Source organism: Equus caballus, chromosome 15 (assembly GCF_041296265.1).
Source record: "Equus caballus isolate H_3958 breed thoroughbred chromosome 15, TB-T2T, whole genome shotgun sequence".
NCBI classification, from domain to species: Eukaryota; Metazoa; Chordata; class Mammalia; order Perissodactyla; family Equidae; genus Equus; species Equus caballus.
Window position 1 is genome coordinate 31,056,668 of NC_091698.1, and position 23,113 is coordinate 31,079,780.

At 42.6% G+C, this 23,113-nt stretch overlaps 1 protein-coding gene across 1 annotated transcript in view; it reads left to right on the forward strand.

Moving 5' to 3' along the window:
* Positions 1 to 10,977: 10,977 nt before the first annotated feature.
* Positions 10,978 to 23,113, forward strand: part of NT5DC4 (5'-nucleotidase domain containing 4) — a 36,836-nt gene continuing 24,700 nt past the window's right edge. Inside the window, exon 1 of the mRNA XM_070236173.1 lies at positions 10,978 to 11,106. The gene's annotated coding sequence lies outside the window, so the exon portion shown is untranslated. The remainder of the gene's footprint in view (positions 11,107 to 23,113) is intronic.

The window sequence follows — 23,113 nt, forward strand, 5'->3', positions numbered from 1 at the left end:
TTTGCATTTCCCTGATGATTAGTGATGTTAACACCTTTTCATATACCCCTTGGCCATTTGTGTGTCTTCTTTAGAGAAATGTCTATTCAATTCCTTTCCCCATTTTTAAATTGGATTATTATTATTTGTTACTGAGTTGTACGATTCCCTTATGTATTTTGGATATTAACCCCTTATCAGATATATGGTTTGCAAAGATTTTCTCCCATTCCAGAAGTTGCCTTTTCATTTTGTTGATTGTTTCCTTGCTGTGCAAAAGCTGTTTAGTTTGGTGTAGTCCCACTTGTTTATTTTTGCCTTGGTTGCCTGTGCTTTGGTGTCATCAAAAAATATCATTTCCAAGACCAATGTCGAGGAGCTTATTCCTAATATTTTCTTCTAGAAGTTTTACAGTTTCAGGTCTTACGTTTAAGTCTTTAATACTTTTTGAATTTATTTTTGTGTACGGTGTAAGATCAGGGTCCAATTTCATTTTTTGCATGTGGATGTCCAGTTTTCTCAATGCCATTTATTGAAGAGACTATCCTTTCCCCATTGTATATTCTTGGCTCCTTTGTTAAAAGTTAATTGACCATATATGTATGGCTTTTTTTGTGGACTCTCCATTATGTTCTGTTGGTCTATGTGTCTGTTCTTATCCCACTACCATATTGTTTTGACTGCTATAGATTTGTAGCATAGTTTGAAATCAGGAAGTGTGATGCCTCCAGGTTTGTTCTCCTTTCTCAAGATTGCTTTGACTACTTGGGGTCTTTTGTGGTTCCATACAAATTTTAGGATTTTTTGTTTGTTTTTGTGAAAAATGCCATTGGAATTTTCACAGAGATTGCATTGAATCTATAGATGGATTTGGGTAGTATGGACATTTTAACCATATTAATTCTTCCAATCCATGAACACAGGATATCTTTCCATTTATTTGTGTCTTCTTCACTTTCTTTCATCAATGTTCTATAGTTTTGCCATACTGATCTTTCACCTTCTTGGTTAAATTTGTTCCTAAGTATTATATTCTTTTCGATGCTATTGTAAATGGGATTGTTTCCTCAATTTCTTTTTCAGATAGTACCAGTACTCTCCCAGTACATTAGTGAGTACATTATTAGTTCTAACAGTTTTTTGGTGGCGTCTTTAGGATTTTCTTTATATAAGATCATACCATCTGCAAACAGACAACTTTACTTCTTCCTTTCTGATTTGAATGCCTTTTATTTATTTTTCTTGCCTAATTGCTCTGGCTAGGATTCCCAGAACTATGTTGAATAGAAGTGGGCATCCTTGCCTTTTTCCTGATCTTAAAGAAAAGTTTTTATCTTTTCACTATTGATTATGATGTTAGCTATGGGTTTGTCATGTATGGTGTTTATTATGTTGAGGTACATTCTTTCTGTTCCCAGTTTGTTGAGAGTTTTTATCATGAATGGATGTTGAATTTTGTCAAATGATTTTTTTTCATCTGTTGAGGTGATTGTATGATTTTTGTCCTTCACTGTGTTGATGTAATGTATCATATTTATTGATTTGTGTATCTTGAACCATCCTTGCACCGTAGAGATAAATCCCACTTGATCATGATGTGTGATTCCCTTGGCCTTATTGAGATATAATTGACATATATATGATCCTTTTAGTGTGCTCCTAAATTCTGTTTGCTGGTAATTTGTTGAGGATTTTTGCATCTTTGTTCATTAGGGATATTGGCCTGTAATTTTCTTTTCTTGCAGTGTCTGTGTCTGGCTTTGGCATTATTTCTTAATATACAACAAGCTCTTAGAAATAATTAATGAAAAGACAGTAAACTACAATAGAAAAATGAGCAAAGGAAATGTAGGACTTGGAAGGTTATTTAAAAAAGAAATATATATAGTCAATAAACCCATGAACAATGTTCAATTTTAGCAAAAAGAAGAGAAATATAAATTTAAAAGTAGATACTGTATGTATCTATTAAACTGGAAAGGATGAAAAAATGATAAAACCCCATCCATGTTAGAGAGAATTGAAGAAATGGGTACTCTCATGTGTTGTTGAAGGTCTGTAAAATTAAACATTTTGGGGGGCACTTGTCAATATTATCAATAACCTTAAAAAGAGAATAACCTTGGGGCTGGCCCCGTGGCCAAGTGGTTAAGTTCCCGCACTCCGCAGCAGGCGGCCCAGTGTTTCATTAGTTCGAATCCTGGGCGTGGACATGGCACTGCTCATCAGACCACGCTGAGGCAGCGTCCCACATGCCACAACTAGAAGAACCCACAACGAAGAATACACAACTATGTACCAGGGGGCTTTGGGGAGAAAAAGGAAAAAATAAAATCTTAAAAAAAAAAAAAAAAGAGAATAACCTTGAAAGTGGAAAAAATATGTACAAGAATGCTCATTGTAATAATAGAGAAAAACCGGGGAAAACCTCAATGCCCAGTAATTGGGAATCCACTCAATGGGATTCCATGCAATCATTAATGATAATGTAATAATACTGTAAAAGGATATTTCACTTGGAAAAATATTTACTGTTTGTTAAAGAGGAAAAAAATTTCAAAATATTATAGTAGTATTACATTTTTATAAAAGAAAAAAAAATAATGTATGTTCACATGAGTAGAAAAAAGACTAAGTAAAATTACCAAACAGTTGATGGGATTATCTCTGGTTGGGCGTTGAGTGATGGACTATTTTTTCTGTGTATTTTCAAAAATTTCTAAAAGACGCTGCTTTGTGATAAGAAAACAATATTATTCAAAAACGTCTAAGCAAAGTGGTTGCAGAGTACTAACCAGGTGTGACTACTCTCCCAGGCGTCTGCAGTCCTGGCCTCTGGTCCTTGGGCCAGCCCCTTGCCCTCCTCTGCAGCTGCAGTCTTCTCATCTGTAAGACGCGGGTGGGGTGAGTTTAGACTCTCATGCCTGCTGTTCTCAGCTCCTGCAGTGGAAGCTGATGAGCCCTGGAGGATACGTGCCAAAACATTCGCTCATTCTTCTGACCATTAATAGTTAGCAGTGTGGGCCTCACAAGTTTCTGACAGATAATTTACCTACAAAAGACTTACACGTATGTCTCTTCCCTCACTGGGACTTTGCCCCAAGGTAAACACAAGGTAAAGAGGTGACAGGGGCCCATCTGAAAGCCTAGAAAGCTGAAGTCCAAGGAGAGAGACATCACTTGGGTTTGGTGCTTTCCTGTCCAGGGCCATTTTAATTGGACTCTGCTAACCCCAGGGCCTTTGTATGTCCAGGGAACCCAGAGCGCCTTTATTATTAGGTCACTGAGGAAAACTGGGCAGAGGCTGAAGGGAAGAAAGAATCTGTGAGTGACAGAAACAAAAGCAGTTTTATCGAAGTAAAAGCTAATTTGAAAAAGATATTTGAAAGTGGCTGCTGGGACAGAAAAGTCCCCCAAAACCTGGGGAAAGGAGTCTCTTGCTGGTTGATCATCAGTGGATGTCACTTAATTTGCTCCAGCTCTCAGCTTCTTTATCTGCATTGGGTAGGGTGGGAGCATTGGGACTGCCTGACCCTTTTGGCTGAAAAATTCCAAGATGTTATGTTTGACAGGGATTTTTCAAGCCCTGCTGGCTGTGCCCTCATTCTGCAAGGTGCAGGGAGAAGGGAGCACAAGAAATAGGGTTGTGACAACTCTGTCCGTCTGCATAGCTCTTTAGCGTGCCTTCCTGGTCTTCTAAAGTAGCACTGTCCGATAGAAATATAGTGCAAGCCAACGTGTAATTTTAATTTTTCTAGTAGCCACGTTTTAAAAAGTGAAAAGACACAGATGAAATTAATTTTAATAGTATGTTTGATTTAACCCAATATATAAAAAATACTATTTTAACATGAAATCGGTACAAAAATTATTGAGGGATTTCATCTTTATTTTTGTTGCTAGGTCTTTGATACCGGTGTCTGCTTTACACTTGGCACATCTCGATTCGGACCAGCCACACTTCAGGTCCTCAGTAGTCGCATGTGGCTAGTGGCTACCACACTGGACAGTGCAGCACTAACTCCTACGAGGTCGGCAGGGCTCATGTCCCCTCTTTTACAGACGGAAAAGAGAGGCTCAGAGGGCCTGCAGGTGTCCCCAGCAGAGCAGGGACAAGCTCTCCCTCTCCTCCTCAGCTGGCCCTCCCGTTACGCCCCACTCTCCCCCACAGCCCGAGCTGCAGTCCAGCCTCCTTGAGCTCGTAGGCAAGCGGGGAGACAAACCCAATTCAGTTCTAGGGCAGCAACACACAGATGGTGCAGTGGGGCTCAGAGTAGAGAGGGGGCTGTGAGGGCTGGAGGAGACAGGCCAGGTTATCTCTCAGCAACAGGATGGCCTGGGCTGTGGGTCTTGGTGGGTAGGTCTCCCTGATACGCTGCCCAGACAACAGATTCCAGGAGACCTCGAGGACCCACCTGCCAATCTTCAATGACCGTGGAGTTCATCTGTGCACAGCATTTCACATTTCTGTGAGGCTCAGGCCTTCCAGAGGGGCTTAAAGTGCCCTGTAGAGAGAAGCAAAGGCATCCATAAAAGTAACAATGATAATATCAATATTATATGAAGATACTATGTGTACATTTACAGTATGATGATATGTGTATTGTATCATATGATGATAGCAGTGTGTATCTCAGGGTGCAGTGGGCTGCCCCTGGCAGATGATTTTTCTACTGAAACGTTTATTACAATAAACGTGACTAATTACCAAACATGAACTTTTAGCTCTACAGACAAAAACGTAAGCCAGGGGACAGAGTAGGGCATGGGTTACACAGGAAGAGACTGCTGCCGAGGGGACGAGGGGGAGGACCCAGTGAAAAGACCATGTCTCAGCCTGGCCCTGCCACTCGCCTGGAGACCTTCGAAGCTGTCTTCATGAAGATCACAAAGATCCGAATACACTGTAGTTAATGTTAATAACAGCTGATTCTATCTAACAATGTCAAACAGTTATTTGTCAATGAATTAGATCTTCAAAGTGCATTTCTGAATTGATATAAAATTTCACAGCATGACCTTGAGCCTGGATAATAATCTGTTTTCTGTCTTTAAAGTCGCTGTGACGATCAAGTGTAACAGTTTAAATGAGAGTGCTCTATAAACCAGGCGGCCACAAATACATGGAGGTTGTTATTGTGATTAATCATCATTATTAATTTTCTTTTAACCCAGCTGCAACTGATATTAATCTTTGGGGCTTCTGAGCATCTTCTCATCGAAAAGCTCTTGTGGTCTTAAAGTCCCTGGATAAAAATATGAATTTTCCTTCAGCTCAGAGCCTACCTTCTCATTCTGATGTACGTAAATCCACTTTGGGCTGTCAGGAGCTGTGTGGAGCTGGACCTTGCTGTAACCTCTCCCTCTTGACCACTCCTCATTCTCCAATCAAGATAAGGAAGGTGTTCCTCAAACCCCTCCTGCCTTGTCAAGTCAGGTGTTAATGACAGTCCTGTTGGGCTGCCCTGCCTCTCACCCCAGGACCCGGAGATCAAGGATGGGCAGGGACTGGGTGCAGGACTCCTGCCCTGGAGTGAAAAGCCAACAAGTAAGTTGAGGGCAAAGGCCAGGGGCCCCCATGTTCTCTCACCCCACCCCCAGAGCGGGGTCAGTCTGGTGGCCCAGGCCTTTAACCACACAGGGTGGAGGCACTCACTCAGTGAGTCACCCTGGGAGATGGAACACAGAGCCGACTGCTCCTGTGATTTTCTTGGGTTTTCATGATGTTGCTTGTCTATTTCCCTGTAGGGATGATTCAAGGTTTCAAATCTTGATAATAAAATGGAAGCTCCAGCCAGCCCACACACCCGGTGCTTTCCTGATGAAGATGGCCCAAGCTCAGGGTTGGTCAAAGCCCTGGGCTGGGCAGTGGGCCTTCCTCAGAGTGGTGATCAAGAGAAGGTCTCACTCTCCTTTCCCTCAGGGAGGGCAAGGAGGACTGGGTTACTTGACCTGCTCAGTTTTGCCTGGTATCCATTGGTGCCTGGGCCGAGGATATGGAGAGACAAATAGAGGCTCTGCTTGCTCTTCTGGTGCTTCAAAACAGTCTGGTCCTGCCCTGAATCCAAATGGGCAACAATAGCAGCCATACTCCTCCATCATTCCTTCATAAATACCACCAAGCATACGCACGAGTCAATGTAACCTAGCCTATCAGGTTCTCACTTAAACCCTCCTCCTGTATTTTTTTTAAGTCAACTTTATTGAGGTACGCATTGCATACAATAGAAATGCACCCATTTTAAGTATACAGTATGATGAATTTTGACAAATGTAGACACCAGTGTAAACATCAGCATAATCAAGTGAGAGAAAATTCCTATCAAAATTCCTTTTTGCCCCTTCGCAGTCAATCTCTTCCACTTCTGCTTTCTGTCATCACAGTTTTCCTCTTTCTAGAATTTCAAGTAAATTTAGTCAAGAAGTGTGTATTCTTTTGTGTCTGGCTTTTTCACTCAGCATAGTGTCTGTGAGATTCTTGTACATCGTTGGGGGTATCAGCAGTATTTTTCTTTTTGTTGCTGAGGGTTATTCCATTGTAGGGGGATACCACAATTTTTTAAGTGCTCTCTGATTTTTGATTTTGCAAGAGATAGTCTTTTCAGTCCCCCCTCCCAATGGGGGTGACCCTCTGGGCCACTGGAGGTCTTCTATGTATGTGCTGGATTTTTATCTTCTCTTTTGCTAACCTGGGCCCTTTCTCTCCCTATCCCTGACCCCTTCTTTGCCTGAGGTCTGCTGCAGAGCAGAGCTACTCTTCTGATGATTGTTAAGTTTATGTTAAAAATAATCCTTTATTGCATGAGTAATATAAAGTAACATCAAGAGACGCCAGATAAAAAACTGAAAAAAAAAAGAAAAGTGTGCAGTTCTGACAGCCCACCAAATGAAGATTCAAAACTGACTTTAGCAGACTACCAGTGCCTCACCACCTGCTTCTTCAAAAGCCTGTGCCTCTTGCCAGAATGCATATTTTACTTTATCTTTCTCTTATGTAGACACTCGGATATATTTGTAGATGTATCACATTTCTTTTTTAAATAATTATTTCAAATGGAAAAAAAACTTAAAATAGTACATGAACATGGTAAGACAAGATTCAAACAGTACAGAAGAATGTAAAATGAGAAGAAAAAGTCTTCCTCCCTGTGTCATTCTCTTTTCTCAGGGGGGCCGCTGGGAACAGGTTGGTGAGAATCTCCCCCAATATTTATGATGCCCGATATGCATTTGTATGTAACCAAAATAAAGTTGGGCCTCCATGTTCCTGCCTTAGGACAATGATATGTCAAAAGAAACACAAATCTGGCTTCACTTTTAAAAATAGTCTAGGTCTCTGCCAGGTCTTTACGGAAGGTCTCCTGAGAGCCCTAAGGAGAGAGGCACATCGCACACATTTAAGTGTCTCGGTCAGAATTCTTGGTTGTAAGCAGTGGAAATTACTATTTTCTGTTAGATGGTATTGAGTGCTCACTTAATCTCTGGAGATGTCACAGCTGGGAGGCTCTGCAGACAAGACCAACCTCCCAATCATGTCATAGAGTGGTCTGGTCAAAATATCACGACCACTGACAAGGGTTCTGGTGGCTGCAGCTCGCAACACCATGATGCCCACTCCAGACCATGGTTACTGGCTGCCAGGACTGCTGCACCTGCTGCCCCAGAGGTGCATGTACTGCCGCCACCGCCGCCCCGTTGACTGAGTGGGTTTACAGAGTGCTTCATGTCACTAAGTTCTGATTCAGACACTGGGTGAGTCCATCTGATTGGTGGAACCATGTGTCCATTTCCCCCGGCAAGGTGAATAGGGAAAGGGAGGCTCTGGCATCTTCAGCAACTATTGTGAAAGGGATTCTGCCTCTAACAAGGAGGTTCCTTAGCACAGACAGAGGGTCAGATGCTGGATGGCCCAAAAGAATGAAAATTGCCTTTACGATACCACTCCGCAAAACTCCTTGAAAATGTCTTCTTTCATCTGTACCCCAGCGTACGTCTCTCTCTCTCTCTCTTTTTCTTCTAGACTCTCTGACTCCTTGACTCTCCATCTTGCTCATCCCTCTTCTTCAACTGCCTCGTGGAGCTCCCTTCTTCCTCAAAGGGTGACAGGGAAACTCTGAATGCTTATACTTTGATAATTTTCTCCTGGCCACGTATACACGTGAGAGGGACCAAAATATGTGCACCTTTTTGACACAGGTGATGTCATACTCTGCACAATGATTGGCACTTTGCCTTTCACAGCACAGATTGGAGATCATTCCATTTTGATACAAATTGAGAACTGCCTTATGCTTTCTGATGGTTGAATAGTGACCAAACCGTGGTTTATTTAATATAACGTCTCCTGATGAACATGAAGTTGTTGTCAGTCTTTAGGAGTTCAAACAATGCTGCAGCCTTGTGCTTGTATATCCTCTGTGTAAGTAGGGACATTGCTTGGTCCAGCTGGGGAAGAATTCCAGCCCTTTACACCCCTGGGTGTGAAGCGACTGTGGGCTGGGTGGGCCTCCAACGGCTGCTTCCAGCGAAGCCTGTGGGTGGGTGTAGAAACTTGAGTGAGGCTTGGCAGGAAATCTACAGTGAGAAATGTCACAACCCAAACAGTAACTACGTACACAGACTTTACATTTCTTGTTTCACTATGGCCAGCAGCCTTTACCAGGAGCTATAAGACTTGATGAAATCCCCAGAAATGGTTAAATTAAAGGAAGTGCTTGGGACTTGTTGGCAATTTGGCACAATATCTTTTGGACATTTTTGTAGCCATTGAGCAATTCAAATCCTCATTTTTGGGATAGATTTGGAGGTTGGTCCCTCCACGCTCAGATTGGAACGACGACTTTTGGTTGCCTGATCTCTCAGCATTCATTCTTTCTTCTGAATGCAGCAGCCCCATTTCCTTCTGGAGAAATATGGGTCCAAGGTCAGGTGCTTTCTGGGGAAGCATTCCTCACTAGACAGGATATGAGGGCATGTGACTCCATCTGGGCAATGAGGCCCTCTCTCTTGGACTTTGACTCCTGGACTGCGTGAGACTAGAAATGTTGCTGGTGCTGACTCATGCCAGAGGCATCCTGAGAGATGTTGGGTCCGTTCTTGCTCCCTCAGTCCCTGCAGCTCCCCTTTCTCATGCCTTTCTGACTTGAGCTTTTGCTGTTTCATTCTGTGATCCCATCTTCTGGTCAATGCCTCTTTTCACCTGAGTTGCCCATGTTGGCTCTGTGGCTTGGAGACCAGCACCCTGAACTTGATCTCTGGCTTCTGCAGGGAGACAGCAACAGTAACCACAGGAACCCCCTTCCCCAACTCCTCAGTGCCTGTGTCTGTCCAGCTTCTGCTTTGGTCCAGCATGGTCTGCACTCCACCTCTGCTGCCTGCCCAGCCCCTCCACCATTACAGCTTCTTCATCCCCACTTCAGGCCTTCTTGACCCGTCTCATACCTCCCTCACTCTTGCACCCAACCTGGGAGCTGTGGCCAGGGCCAGCCTTGGCCTTTCTCCCACATTTCCCCCTGCCTGAACCACTTTTGCTCCAGCTCCAGAGACTCACTTAGATTAGATGCTGGAACCGTCTAACCCCAAGAGATGGGGCTCAATTTCTCCCCAGTCCTGTGACTTTTCCTCTGGCCACCCTGAGGGCAGAGAGGAGGGCCCTGGTGTGGTAAGGCTGGGTGGGGAGCAGATGAGCATGACTGAGAAGAGGGAAGGTAGAGGGAGAGAGAGTGAGTCACTGGGAGAGAGAGTGGGAGCCCCTGGGGAAGGAAATGAGTGCGTCAATGTGGGCCTGAGGCTCAGCTGGTGAGCACTGAGATTCTGTGATTTGAGGGTCCCAGAAAGTTCTCCCTACTTAGCACTAGCTCTTTCACTAGCCTGGGGTAATACAGGATCTTTGGATCCCTTGTGAAAATGAAAAGAGTGAAATTCTGAACCTGTTAAAATCCAGATACTGTCATTTGAATTTATCATTAAGACCTAGCAAAGAGCAAGCACAAGAGGATGAGACACAGTTGTTTTAAGAAAAAAGAAAAATCAGAAAGTCTGGATTTGAGATCCAGCTCCCCACTTAATACCAAGCAACCTTACGCAAGGTATTTGAACTTTCTGAACATGGATCTTCTTATCTGTAAAGTATGCTGCAGTAAATATCTTTATGTGACACATTAATTATCTTTTATATAGCTGTGGGAATATATCTGTTGGGTGAACTCCCAGGAAGGGGATTTCTGGGTCTAAGGGCATGTGTGTTAGTGTTGATAGATATTGCAAAATTGCCCTGCAAAAACGATGCACCAATTTGCATTCCTACCAATGGGCTCATTGATCCTACCTCTCACCCTCCCTTTTTCCTCCCCCACCACCTTCCTTCCTTCTTTCTTTTTTTTCTTATACTTAACAGACAAACAAAAACTTGTCTTTTTCCATAGTGACATAACAGAAATGAAAATAAAATGTACATTACAATTTCTCGTTTGTTGGTTCAGCTGGTTCTCGAGCATCCAACTACTGGGTATATTCATCATTTTCCTTTAATTCACGTCACCTTATTCCTCCCGCATTTTGCATGTTTGTGTAACTTAAATTATCTCATGTTTGAGTCCCATGCGTGATTTTTGTCTTGTCAATACAAAGTTAAAAATACATGTTTCATTCTAAGGAATGACTTTTGTGCTCAGGGTACAATTTTGTTTTCGGTTGTAATCACACAGCTTTTATACGATGATTTCCATGTAGTTTTTAATTTTTTGAATAAGTAATACATTTACATGGCTCACAACCCAAAAATATGAGCCAGTGCACTGTGAAAAGTCTCTTTCTCCCTCATTCCCCATTGCTAGTTCCTACCACCTTCCCTGTCTTCTGAAATGCTGTTTTTAGTTTCTTACATATTCTTCCAGAATTTCTTTATGCAAATACAAGAAAATACGAATATATATAGATTCCTATCCATCTCTTTTTTACACAGAATGTAGTGCATATATTTGTTCTGCAAGCTTTTTTTTTTTTTTTTGGTATACTGTGGAGATTTTTCCTTATGAGTAGCTGGAGAGCTTCCTCATTCTTTATTACAGCTGCATTTATAAGAATTCATTACGGAGAGACCTTATTTATCGAACCAGCCCCCTATTGGTAAGTATATACTATTTGTTTTACTATTATAAACAGTGTTGCAATGAGCATACTTGTACCTGTGGTCATTTTGGATGTACAAGTCAATCCGAAGTATAAAAGTGGAATTGCTGTGTCAGAGGATTTACCTTAATTTTGACAGATGCTGCCGAACAGCCTTCCCAAAGGGGTTGTACCAATTTACACTATCACAAAGAACGTGTGAAAGTTCCTGTTTCTCCACAGCCTCACCAACAGCATGTGTTATCAACTTGTTGGGTTTTTGCCAATCTGATAGGTGAAAATTGGTATCTGTAGTTTTAATTTGCACTTCTCTTATGAGTGAGTTTGATGATCTTATTTATACATTTAAGAGCCGTTTGTATTTCTTTTCTTTGAATTATTTGTACTATTTTTTTCTTACTGGGTTCTTAATCTGTAACATGAGTTACAAGCCTCTTTCCCTGCAGCTTCTCACATGTCTTTTGGTTTTGCATTTTGTATTTCACAGTTGTTTTTCTGTTGTCATTGCTTTAAAATTTTTTTTTAAATTTTGAGATAGTCTTAGACTTAAAGAAGTAACAAAGATAATAGAAAGCTCCCTTATACACTTCTTCCAGCTTCCCCTAACATTAGCATCCTTCACATTTCTAGTACAATTACTGAAACCAGGAAATTAATATTGACTGAATAATATTAGCTAATCTGTAGATTTTATTTGGGTTTCCCTAGCTTTTCACCTAATGTTCTTCCTCTGTTCTAGGATAAAATCCAGGATCCCTTTTTGTGTTTAGCTGTCATATCTTCTTCTTTTTTAAAAAATTATTTTATTGAGGTCACATTGGTTTATAACGTGTGAATTTCAGGTGCACATTATTATATTTCAGTTGTCGTATCTTCTTAATCTTCTCTCATCTGTGACAGTTTCCCAGTCTTTTCTTCTCATTCATGGCTTTGACAATTTTTAACAGTAAGGGTTAGATATTTTGTAGAATATCCCCCAATTTGAGAATGTCTAAAAGTTTCTCATGATTAGATTAAAGTTATGGATTTGGGGGAAGAATAATCCAGAAGTGACGTGTCTTTCTCAGTGCATCACGTGGGGTACATGATATTAACTTTGATCATTTGGTTAAGATAATGTTTGCCTCCTCCTTGTACTGTTACTATTTCTCCCCTAGAATTAACAAGTATTTGGGAGGAGATACTTTGAGGCTATGCAAATATCCTGTTTTTCCTTAAACTTTCACCCACTAATTTTAGCATTCATCTCAAGATCTTGCCTATAGCCAGGACCAGCTACACAATTTATGGGGCCCAGAGCAAAATGAAAACTCAAGGCCCCTTTTTCAAAATTATTAAAAATTTCAAGTTAGTGACGGGTTTTTTTTTGAGTGGCTCCACTTTTTTCTTTTAATTAATTAATTAACTAATTAATTAATTAATTTATTGATGAAGAGAGATCGCCCCTGAGCTAACATCTGTTGCCAATCTTCCTCCTTTTCCTTTTTTCTCCCCAAAGCCCCAATACGTAGCTGTATATCCTGGTTGTAAGTCTTTCCAATTCTTCCATGTGGGGTGCTGCCACAGCATGGCTTGATGAGTGGTGCATAGGTCCACACCCAGGATCCGAATGGGGGAACCCGGGGCCACCGAAGCAGAGTGTGCAAACTTAACCACTGGGCTGCAGGGCTGGCCCTACTGTGGGGTTCTAATGGTGATTTTTCTATTTCTCTCATTACTTCTACTTTTATTAATTGGAATTCTTCTGTAAGGAAGACCTATCTCTTCTCCTCCATTTATTTATATATTTATTCATTTATTTAAGGTTGTGTATATCAATAGGAATTCTTGGATATTTATTTTATTTATAAGCCAATACTATTGTTTATTTTGCTGCTCAAATTGTTTCAGCTTTGGCCATTGGGAGCTCTTTCAGATTGACTCTTGTGTTCTTTTAATATGTCCCATCATGTGTGTTTTTTTTAGTACTTCCTTACTTTCTAGTAGCACAAGATGCCCCAGGCTAATTTGTATTTTCTCTGTCTCAATCCCGGAATCAACCACTCTCCAAGGATCCCTGATTAGTGTTATTTTAGATTGATATTAGAAACCAAAATCTGGGTGCTAGGCATGCTCATAGCTATTGGGGTGTCATTGCTTTTAGGAGCTCTCAGTGGATGGAGCTAGGAAATATTAACCCATATACATACCTACGCATTCTATTTCTGTATCTATTTAGCTATCTATTTACAAAAATGGGTTCATACTGATAACCCCAAGCCAATCCAGCATCACACTTTCGTTCTTGCCTTCCACCTTGCTTATTTGTAACTTCTTTCTCCTGAGTCATTGTTTTTTAAAAACTTATTATTAAAGAAAATTTCAAAAATACACAAAAGTGTAGAGAATAGTATAAAGAACCCCCTGTTCCTATTACACAACTTTAATAATTATCAGCATTTTGCCATTGTTCTGTCACCTAGAGGTTTTTGTTTTTTTTTCAGGAGTATTTTAAAGCATACTCCAGATGTCATCATATCATTTTACCCAGAAATTTTTCAAATATCATTGTTTTTTAAAAAACGAATAAACTATTTTTGGAGCAGTTTTGGGTTCATAGCAAAATTGAGCAGAAGTGCAGTTTCCATATGCCCCTTGTCCCCAAACCCTCACAGCCTCTCTCACTATTAACAGCCCCACCAGAGTCATACATTTGTTACTACTAACGAACCTGCACTGACACATCATCATTATCTAAAGTGCATGGTTTACATTAGGGTTCACTCTTGGTGGTGTACATTATATGGGTTTTGACAAATATATAATGACTTGTATCCACCATTATGGTATAATACAGAATGTTTTGGGAGCCCTAAAAATCCTCTGTGTTCTGCCTGTTCATCCTTCTTTCCCCCTTAATCCCTGGCAACCCTTGATGTTTTTACTGTTTCCATAGTTTTGCCTTTTCCAGAATGTCTTTAGTTGGAATTATACAATATGTAGCATTTTCAGATTGGCTTCTTTCACTTAATAATATGCATTCCTCCAAGTCTTCTCATGGCTTCATAGTGCATTTCTTTTTAGCACTGAATCATATTCCGCTGTCTGGATACACCGTGGTCTGCCTGTCCATTCACTTACTGACTGACATCCTGGTTGCTTCCAAGTTTTGGAATTATAAATAAAGTTGCTGTAAACATCCGTGTGCATGTTTTTCTGTAGACATAGTTTTCAGTTCATCTGGGCAAATACCAAGGAGCATAATTGCTGGATCGTATGGTAAGAATATGTTTAGATTTATAAGAAGCTGACAAATTGTCTTCTAAAGCAGCTGCGCCCTTTTTCATTTCCACCAGCAATGAATGAGAGTTCCTGCTGCTGCACCTCCTCATCGACATTTGGTGTTGTCAGTGTGTTGGATTTTGGCCATTCTAATTGGTGTGTAGTGGTATCTCGTTGTTTTAATTTGCGGTTCCTTAATGACATATGATGTTGAGCATCTTCTCATATACTTACCTGCCATTGTATACCTTCTTTGGTGAAGTGTCTGTTCAGGTCTTTTGCCCATTTTTAATTGGGTTGCTTGTTTTCTTATTGTTGAGTTTTAAGAGTTCTTTGTGTATTTTGGATAACAGTCCTTTATCAGATGTGTCTTTTACAAATATTTTCTCTTAGTCGGTGGCTTGTCATGTCATTCTCTTGAAATTGTTTTTCTTATCTTTTCTTTTCTTTTTTTTTTGGTGAGGAAGGATGGTTCTGAGCTAACGTCTGTTGCCAATCTTCCTCTTTGTGCTTGAGGAAGACTGTCCTCCAGTTAACATCTCTGGCCATCTTCCTCTATTTTTTCATATGTGGGTCGCCACCAAAGCGTGGCTTGAACAGCGTGTAGGTCTGTGCCCAGGATCCAAACTGGCAAACCCCAGGCTGCCAAAGCAGAGCATGTGAACTTAATTACTATGCCACTGGGCTGGCCACTTGATATTGTTTTTCAATATCGTTGCTTTCTAATATATCACTTTAAAACATTAGAGAAATGTTTTTAACTTCATTTTTAAATGCTTGAACCAAATTTTTCCTTGTCCTTGAGTAGGTTTTCAGTCTTTGCCTTCTTTCCTACAGTAGCTACTGTCTCCACCTTCTCACAGCTTGATTCATTCGATGAACATTTAATGAGGACCTACTATGTGCTGATCACTGTAGACTCAGGGGAGACAGTATTCAACAAGACAGGTAGGATCCAAGCTCCCTTGAGTCTGCCTGAGGGGCCAAGTCCACTATATATGTATAAATTTTAAAAGAAATACATGTTTGTTATTTTTAAAAAAGAACAATATGGAAATGTATAAAGTAGGATGTGAATGTTCTCCCCTACCTTAATCCTAGTCCTCTTTGATCTCGACAGTTAGCAGGTTGGGGTGTAGACTCTGACTGTACTTTTGGCTAAACCGAACCTGCAGGATGCACAGAGCGCAGGATGTGTGTGGCAAACCTGGCCAATGTATTTCCAGTTTGAAATTGGCGCTGGTTGGAGTGTAATAGCCAAGTCAAAGCACCCCTGTTCTGAGAAGTTCTGCTGTCAATAGGCTGCCTGACTGCTGCCTGCTGACCTGGGAAAAACTTGAGGCTGCATTTCCCAAAGTGTGTTCCTTGGAACTCTGCTCTGGGATACTGTTCTGAAGATTGGAATCTAAAAGATTCCATGCTCAAAGGAGTTTGAGTAACATTCTCTACTGTATTTCCCCCTTTGGGGCTCATTATACATATCAGAACATTAAAGCTCTGAGAAGTCTTGCAATCACAAGTCCTGTCTATTGCAGTGTTTCCCAAGTTTATTTAATTATGTCCCCTTTGCTGCATGGAACTCTAGTAACACCTTGTTGATCTCAGGTTCTGTGGGACACACTAGCGAGCCCAGGAGCTTGTGCTAGTCCAGCTGTATGTGGCTCCCATGCCAAGAGCTTAAGCAGGTAACCAAAGAAACGTGTCCTAGGTCAGTGACTCAGTGACACAGTGTCCTGTGCAAGTGTGCTGTGAATATGCACTTCTCCAGGGCCTTTTGGGTCTTGCCAGGGTGGGGAGAAGGCCCCTGAGAATGTGACCTTCCCCTGACAAGCCCTGTGGCAGGTTCCCTATGGTGTAGACCGCCCTTACCGCCACCACTTACACAGGGGCATTCTGCAGTCAGCACTTTTGCTTGTGTAACACGATGATCACTGAGGGCTCCAGGCTTATCTAGACATAAGCTTAAACTCCAGATCCCATCCCTGTAGAAATCCGAAGTACACCCTGGGATCCCCACCGTTTCTCTGGCGGTGATGTTCTCCTATTATCTCTGACTTCAGCTGCTGCTCCCGTGGGTGCTGTCCTCGTTCCGTGCATCCAGATGGTAAATGCCAGCCCTTTAGGTTTCTACAAAGGGAGCTGCTCGCACTAAGCATGTGGGGTATGGGAGGCTTTCTGAAGATTTGGAGTGGACGTGGGGATAGAGGAAGACAGAGGAGGCGTCTTGGCAGCCAGCGGCACAGTGGGCGGCCCCATCTTTAGAGTGCCTTGTGTTGGGGGCATCACTGGCCTCCTTTGCTCTTGTTGCTGCTTTCTCTCTGTCTCTTCTTTTTCTTTCTTTCTTTCTTTCCATTTTTATTTATTTATTTATTTTTTTTCTGGTCAGGAGTTGTTGTCTCCTCATTTTCTCCCTGTCTCTCCGCCTCCCTCACGAGAGCAAGACTCCTGACTCATGCAAGATAAGTTCAGCTCTATCTTGAGATCTCACCTTCCTCGAAGGGGCTTATCTGGCAGGTGGTAACAAGCATGAACTGCACAGCCGTGTGCTGTGGCCTGGCCTGCTGGAGTATGAGCTTTTTTTTGCTTTGTAACTGTTGCTATTTGTTCGTCTTGGGTTTTCCAGTGCTTTCTGGAAGCTCTTCTTTCTAAGGCTCTAGGTATGGAAGTCAGGGCATGTCCCAGTGTGGGAACAGTGGAGGAGGGATAGACAAGGAGACTGTGTGACATGAGTGAGAAGGGATTGAGAAAGGACGTTTTAAAATTTTTTAATTAAAAACATTTTTTTTGGAGAAGGCAATATAAACGTTTACAAGGAAAAAAAATTCGAACCGTAAAAAAAGAGTATAGAGTGAAAAGCAAGCCTCTCCTCTCCACCATCAGTCTCTCAGTTCGCTTTCCTAAAATAACCAGTTACCAGCTTCTTATTGATTTTTTGGAAATACTTTATGCATATATAAGCATAAGTTATATGCATTATGCATATGTATTCTCTCTTTTTAAAAAATAAATGGTGGCCTGTTATATACAAAGCTTTTCTTTTTAAAAATTTAACAATGTATCTTTACTATTTTTAATGGAGCTATTTATAAATATATGTACATAAATAGACACTCACACACACAAACATATATATTTTTTCTTGTATTTGCACAAAGGGCCAACTCAGGTGACCCCCTTCATCAGCCACTGGAGAAGGCTTCTAGGACAGGGGACTTTCCAGGATGAGGAGGGATTCTGGTTGCCCAACATTCCCGACGTCAGGGTCAGTACCAGGATGTGACGATGAACACTAAGCATTGTCTCTGAGGGCTCTTAGCTGTGTTTGGTTGTACTCTTGTTCCCAGTTATTTTCTGTCCACCCTGTACAGGATTTTGTACCCCTGAATGTGACATTCGATGCGTCCCTGTGGGAGGAGTGTATTCCCTCCCCTTGTTGGCATCAGGCTTGGCCCCGTGACCTCCCTGGGCTGACGGATGTGAGTGGGACTGCCACCTGCCATGTCTAAGTCACAGCCTTCAGAGCCAGGGTGAGCTTCTGCTCTGTCTCTTTGTCCTTGGCCCTGAGAATGGAGACAGGGGTTGTTCCTTCAGCCTAGGTCCCCAAACAGGAAGACACGTGGCGGAAAGCCACAGTTGACCCACATCTTTTTTTTTTTTTGAGGAAGATTAGCCCTGAGCTAACTGCTGCCACTCTTCTTCTTTTGACTGAGGAAGACTGGCCCTGAGCTAACATCTGTGCCCATCTTCCTCTACTTTATATGTGGGATGCCTGCCACAGCATGGCTTGCCAAGCGGTGCCATGTCCACATCCGAACTGGTGAATCCCAGGCCGCAGAAGCAGAACGTGTGCACTTAACTGCTGCACCACTGGGCCGGCCCCAGACTCATACCTTAAGAGCAACGTGGGTGAGAGAGAAACTGCTTGTTGTAAGGCCCTAAAATTCTAGGATCGTTTGTTATAGCAGCTAACCCAGTGAAAGCTGACTAATGCTGGGGCTGTGTTCAGATGGCTCTGGGCAACTGACGCCTGCTAACAGTGGCCTCTACGTTTGATCTGGGCCTTCTACCAATTGATAAAGAAGTTCTGGTTGTTATTACAGGAGTCAAGATATATCACAGGCACTACAATATCCCATACTTTGAAGTGGCAGTCCCAATTGCTTCAAATGTTCAGAAGGCCATTTGGCAATGTATAATATAGTTCTAAACAATGTTTACTTCTGGAAATCCAGCCCAAGAAAATAATCAGAGATATACAGGGAGATTCACTGCAGAGTTATTTGAAAAATTGGAAACAACATAAATGCCCCATCACAGGGAAATAGTTGATACATTATTCTATATGATGGATACTATGCAGCCATCAAAAATCAAGAAGCTGAGTATTTAATGAGATGAGGGAGATGTTTGTGTTTTAATACTGAGTGAAATAAACAGGATGCAGAACTATATCCATATGGCAATTCTAATTTCTATAACAAATTTGGGATAGGGCTGTTTATGATTTTGTGTCTTTTTTCACTTACATTATGTGAATAAATATTTCCCGAGTGTCAAATGTGTAAATATGTATAAAAAAAAGACCGTGAGGAAATAAGCAAAAATAGTGGTTATCTCTGGGTAGCATTTTCTTTTCTGTACTTTCTATATTTTCCAAACATCCTATGATGAATATGTACTACTTTTATAATCAGAAGTAAGTAACTGCTGTTTAAAAATAAGAATTATTCTGGTCACCTCCAGGGCCATGCCTTCGCGCTGTGGCTGCCCAGGGGCCTTAATTGGGGCTCCTTGTCTAAGAATAAGCCTGTGTGTTTAATTAGGTCACTCTCCTGCCGACCTAGAATCTTAGCACAGGGCTTAGCTTGTGCTGCCCAGAACCCCCAGGAGACGCGCCTCGTCTGGATCTCTGAGCCTCACGGGCCAGCCCTGCGCTTCTGCCTGCATTTAGCTTCGTCTGAATTTGAGAAATGTGTGAACTGTCACCCTGATAGAGCCGCCACCCTCAGGCCCTCTAACATAGCGTCTTTAAAAATTAATATGGACCTAGCTATTTTATTGAAGAGAACATTAACCCTCAGGAAGTAAACATTCTAACCATTTTCGGTTGATAACAATTTTGGATAATAATAGCTGCTATGCCAGGCAGCTATTGTTCATTGTCCCCTGAGGCCTTCTCGTTTGCTTGTGTGGCCTAAATGCTGGCCCTGAAGTGGCTGGTGAGCCCGAGGCGGAGAGGGAGAATTCTCAGAAGTCTCATTTGCATGAGAGCCGGGGTCTCCTGGGAGGGAATTCAATCCAAAGGACAAAACAGCCAGGCACTACCAGCCTGACCCTAAACAGGGCCTCAGCTTTCAGGCAGACAGCAAGGGCCACTCCCCTCATACCATTTCACTAAAAGCTTTATCTGGGTTTGGCCCTGGTGAGGGTGTGTGGTGTGTGTGACGGAATGGGGGATGGGCAGTGTCCACAGGGTTGCCCAGCAGAAGCTGCAATAGAGTTGGGGGGCAGAACTGGGGACAGTTAGGAAGGGACAGCTGGGACTGGCAGCCTTGTTGGAACAGAACCTGTGAATAAACTAGTACAACATCATCCATTTTCAAAAATGGTTTTCGTAGCTGTTTTACAATTATCTATGTAAACTACTGAGTGCCTTCTACATCCATAGGGCACACGGCTGCCTCCCCTCTCACACTCCATCAGCCTCGCTTGGTTCTGCTTCAGCCCCACAGTGCAAGGGAACACTTGGCCTTGCCTTCCCCAGATGGCTCCACATCTGAAACCTTAAACTCCATCATCTCTAATTCTTTTTCCTTGAGGTGTATGTACATACAGTAAAGTGCGTGAATTCGCATGCTCAATATTGTGTCTGTAGGATTCACCCATGTTATTTTAGGTAGCATAGTTCATTCTTCTTCCTTGCTAATTCCATTGGATGGCTTTGTCACCATAGACTTATCCATTGGGTTGCTGATGGACATTTGGGTTGTTTCCACTTTGGGCTTATTTTGAATAAAGATGCCACTAACATTCTTATGCATGTCTTTCCATGGACGTACATCATCTCTTTAACCCACTTTCCTTCCTTCACCCTCTTTGTCATTCATTGAGACCCCTGGTCCTGCAGTCCCCCCAGGTTTTCTTGTTCATCAATCCGGCTACTGTAGCCCAATCTCAGTTCTTTTTTGGCCAAGACCCCTGCAAGGGGAGCCTTTCACATACTGCTCCCACCTCCCTGCCCTCTGCTGCCACTCAGCTGCTGCCCCATCTTGCCACTGATGTCCCACTGGTCAAGATCTCCTATGACACACCTGCTGTCATATGTAGGGAACATTTGGGCATTCTCTGACTTGGCCTTTCTGCAGCACTGTCCCTACTCACGGCTTCCTCTTTCCTCCCATGGCTTTGAGGACAGCCCTCTCTTTAACTTGTCTCCTGCAAATCTGGCTGCTTCCTCTCAGCCTCCTTTGCTGGATCCTGTCCTGTCTGTCCCTACGTGGTTGTTTCTGGGGCTGTGTCCTCAGCTCTCTTTACTCCTGTCCCTCTGAAGGGCCCTCCTACTGCTGGGTCTTCAGCTCCCACAGACGCTGATGCAACATCCCTCACCCTCAATCCCAGATCCCAAACCCAAAGGGATTTTCCAGACTCATTTGGTGGCAAGTCTTGATGGTCCTGATGCGAGGTTGTTTCTTGTCTTTATGTACCCACTTCGTGTGAATGAATATTCATGTGTTGGCTGCAGGAATGCCAATGTGTTTGCTTAAGGGCTGTTGCCCCAGGTCTCACCAAGGGTGTGATCATGCATATATATAGTAAATCATGTATTGCCTTCTTAAACTTAGAAAATATTGAATTCTGAAATATATCTGGCCCCAAGGGTTTCAGCTTAGGGATTATGGGGCTGGAACTCTCTCCCCAGCTCATGAATGGTGTTTTTGCCCTCCCAACAAGCCGCTTCCCTTCTGCTGGCATCCCTGGGGTTGGTGGCCCCGTAGTCCACCAGCGCCTCAGCATCTCAGCCTCATTCCTCTCCAGATCTCCTCCGGTTAATCAGTCTCCAGTCTTGATTAACCCAATGACTCCCTGGCCAGCCCTCCCCTCTCCAAGTTCCATTAATTCAAGTGCTTGACAGCTCCCACCTGGGCTATTGCAGTAACTTAGCTTTAAAAACAAGATGGATTGTATCCTCCTCTTGCTCAAAATGCTGCCAGGGTTCCCCGCCACCTGCAAGGTCAAAGTCAAGGTCTTTAATAAGACCTTTCCTGATCTGGCCTTGCTCCCCTCTCCCACCCGCTGTGGGTCCTCTGGGAACAGTTGTGGGCTCATTACACGCCTTCTTCCTTTCACAGCTGTGGTTGCTTTGCCAGGAATTCTTCTCCACGTAGTCTGCCCAGGAAGAGCCCAAAAGAGGCTGGTGGGCATCACCTCTTATAACTACCCTCACCCCAACAGATGCACTCCCCTGTCCCTCTGGCTGGCTGCCTCTGTATCTCGTGGGCCGGGCCGTGCTGTGCTCAGGACACGGGTGCCAGGTGTTGGCTTCTGCGGTGGGTGGTACAGTGAGTGCTGATGGGCTCATTGCTTAATGCCTGGTACCTGGCTCAGGGCAGGCACTCCTGAAATGCAAAAAGCCAGTTTTATTTTAAAAAATGAATATTAATGGGGGCTGGCCCCGTGGCCGAGTGGTTAAGTTCGCATGCTCCGCTGCAGGCAGCCCAGTGTTTCGTTGGTTCGAATCCTGGGCGTGGACATGGCACTACTCATCAAACCACGCTGAGGCAGCGTCCCACATGCCACAACTAGAAGGACCCACAATGAAGAATATACAACTATGTACCGGCGGGCTTTGGGGAGAAAAAGGAAAAAAATAAAATCTTTAAAAAAAATGAATATTAATGTATATATCATTTTGTATTCTACTATTTTCATTTAGCATAAACATTTCTTAAAGTTTCTATGTCATCTCATGTAGTTTAATTTTCATTATTGAACCACATGTCAGAAAACTTAGATACTAAAGACAAGAAATTAAATATAATCCTGCATTTAACTAGACCCTTGGGTGATTTATATGCACATTAAGCTGCTGCTTATTTTAAGTTATTTTCTCCAGTTCTTTTGTATATGCATTTTGTAAATGGTTGATACGCTATTGCAAACACAATTTTGTGCACTGCCTTTTTTCCCCCACACATGGCATTATATCTTAAGCAGTTTTTGAGTTCATTTTCTTAACCACAATTAGCAAAGTTTGTATAATAGTTTAAAAATAACACATATGCTCTTCTCTAGTTGGGCATTGAAGTGGCCTATGCTTTTTCATGAATCGTCTGCTTGCATTTAGCTTTTTGTATTTTCTATATGACTTCTTTAAGGACAAAGTCTTGGAAATAGATGGTTCAAAGGAAGCGGACATTTTCATGACTGGATCTGCATGAGCCAACTAGTTTTCTAAAGGGAAGCTTCATTCCCCTCTGGGGAGTGGTTGATGACTGTAAACGCTGTGTTTGGGGAGGGGGTGGTGGTCATTCTAGGAATGTGGCCCCTAAGACAGGCACAGGTCCCATCCTCTCTGACAAGTCCTACCTGATTCAACAAGAGACATGGAACCCAGCCAGGCTTGCAGAGGATTTACACGCCCAATAAAAACATCTCGAATCAGACCCTCCCCTCCTGCTCTCCACTCCTTTCCACCTTGGGCTGAGCTCCTGGCCCGTTGCAGCTGCTGGGAATTTCTGTTCTA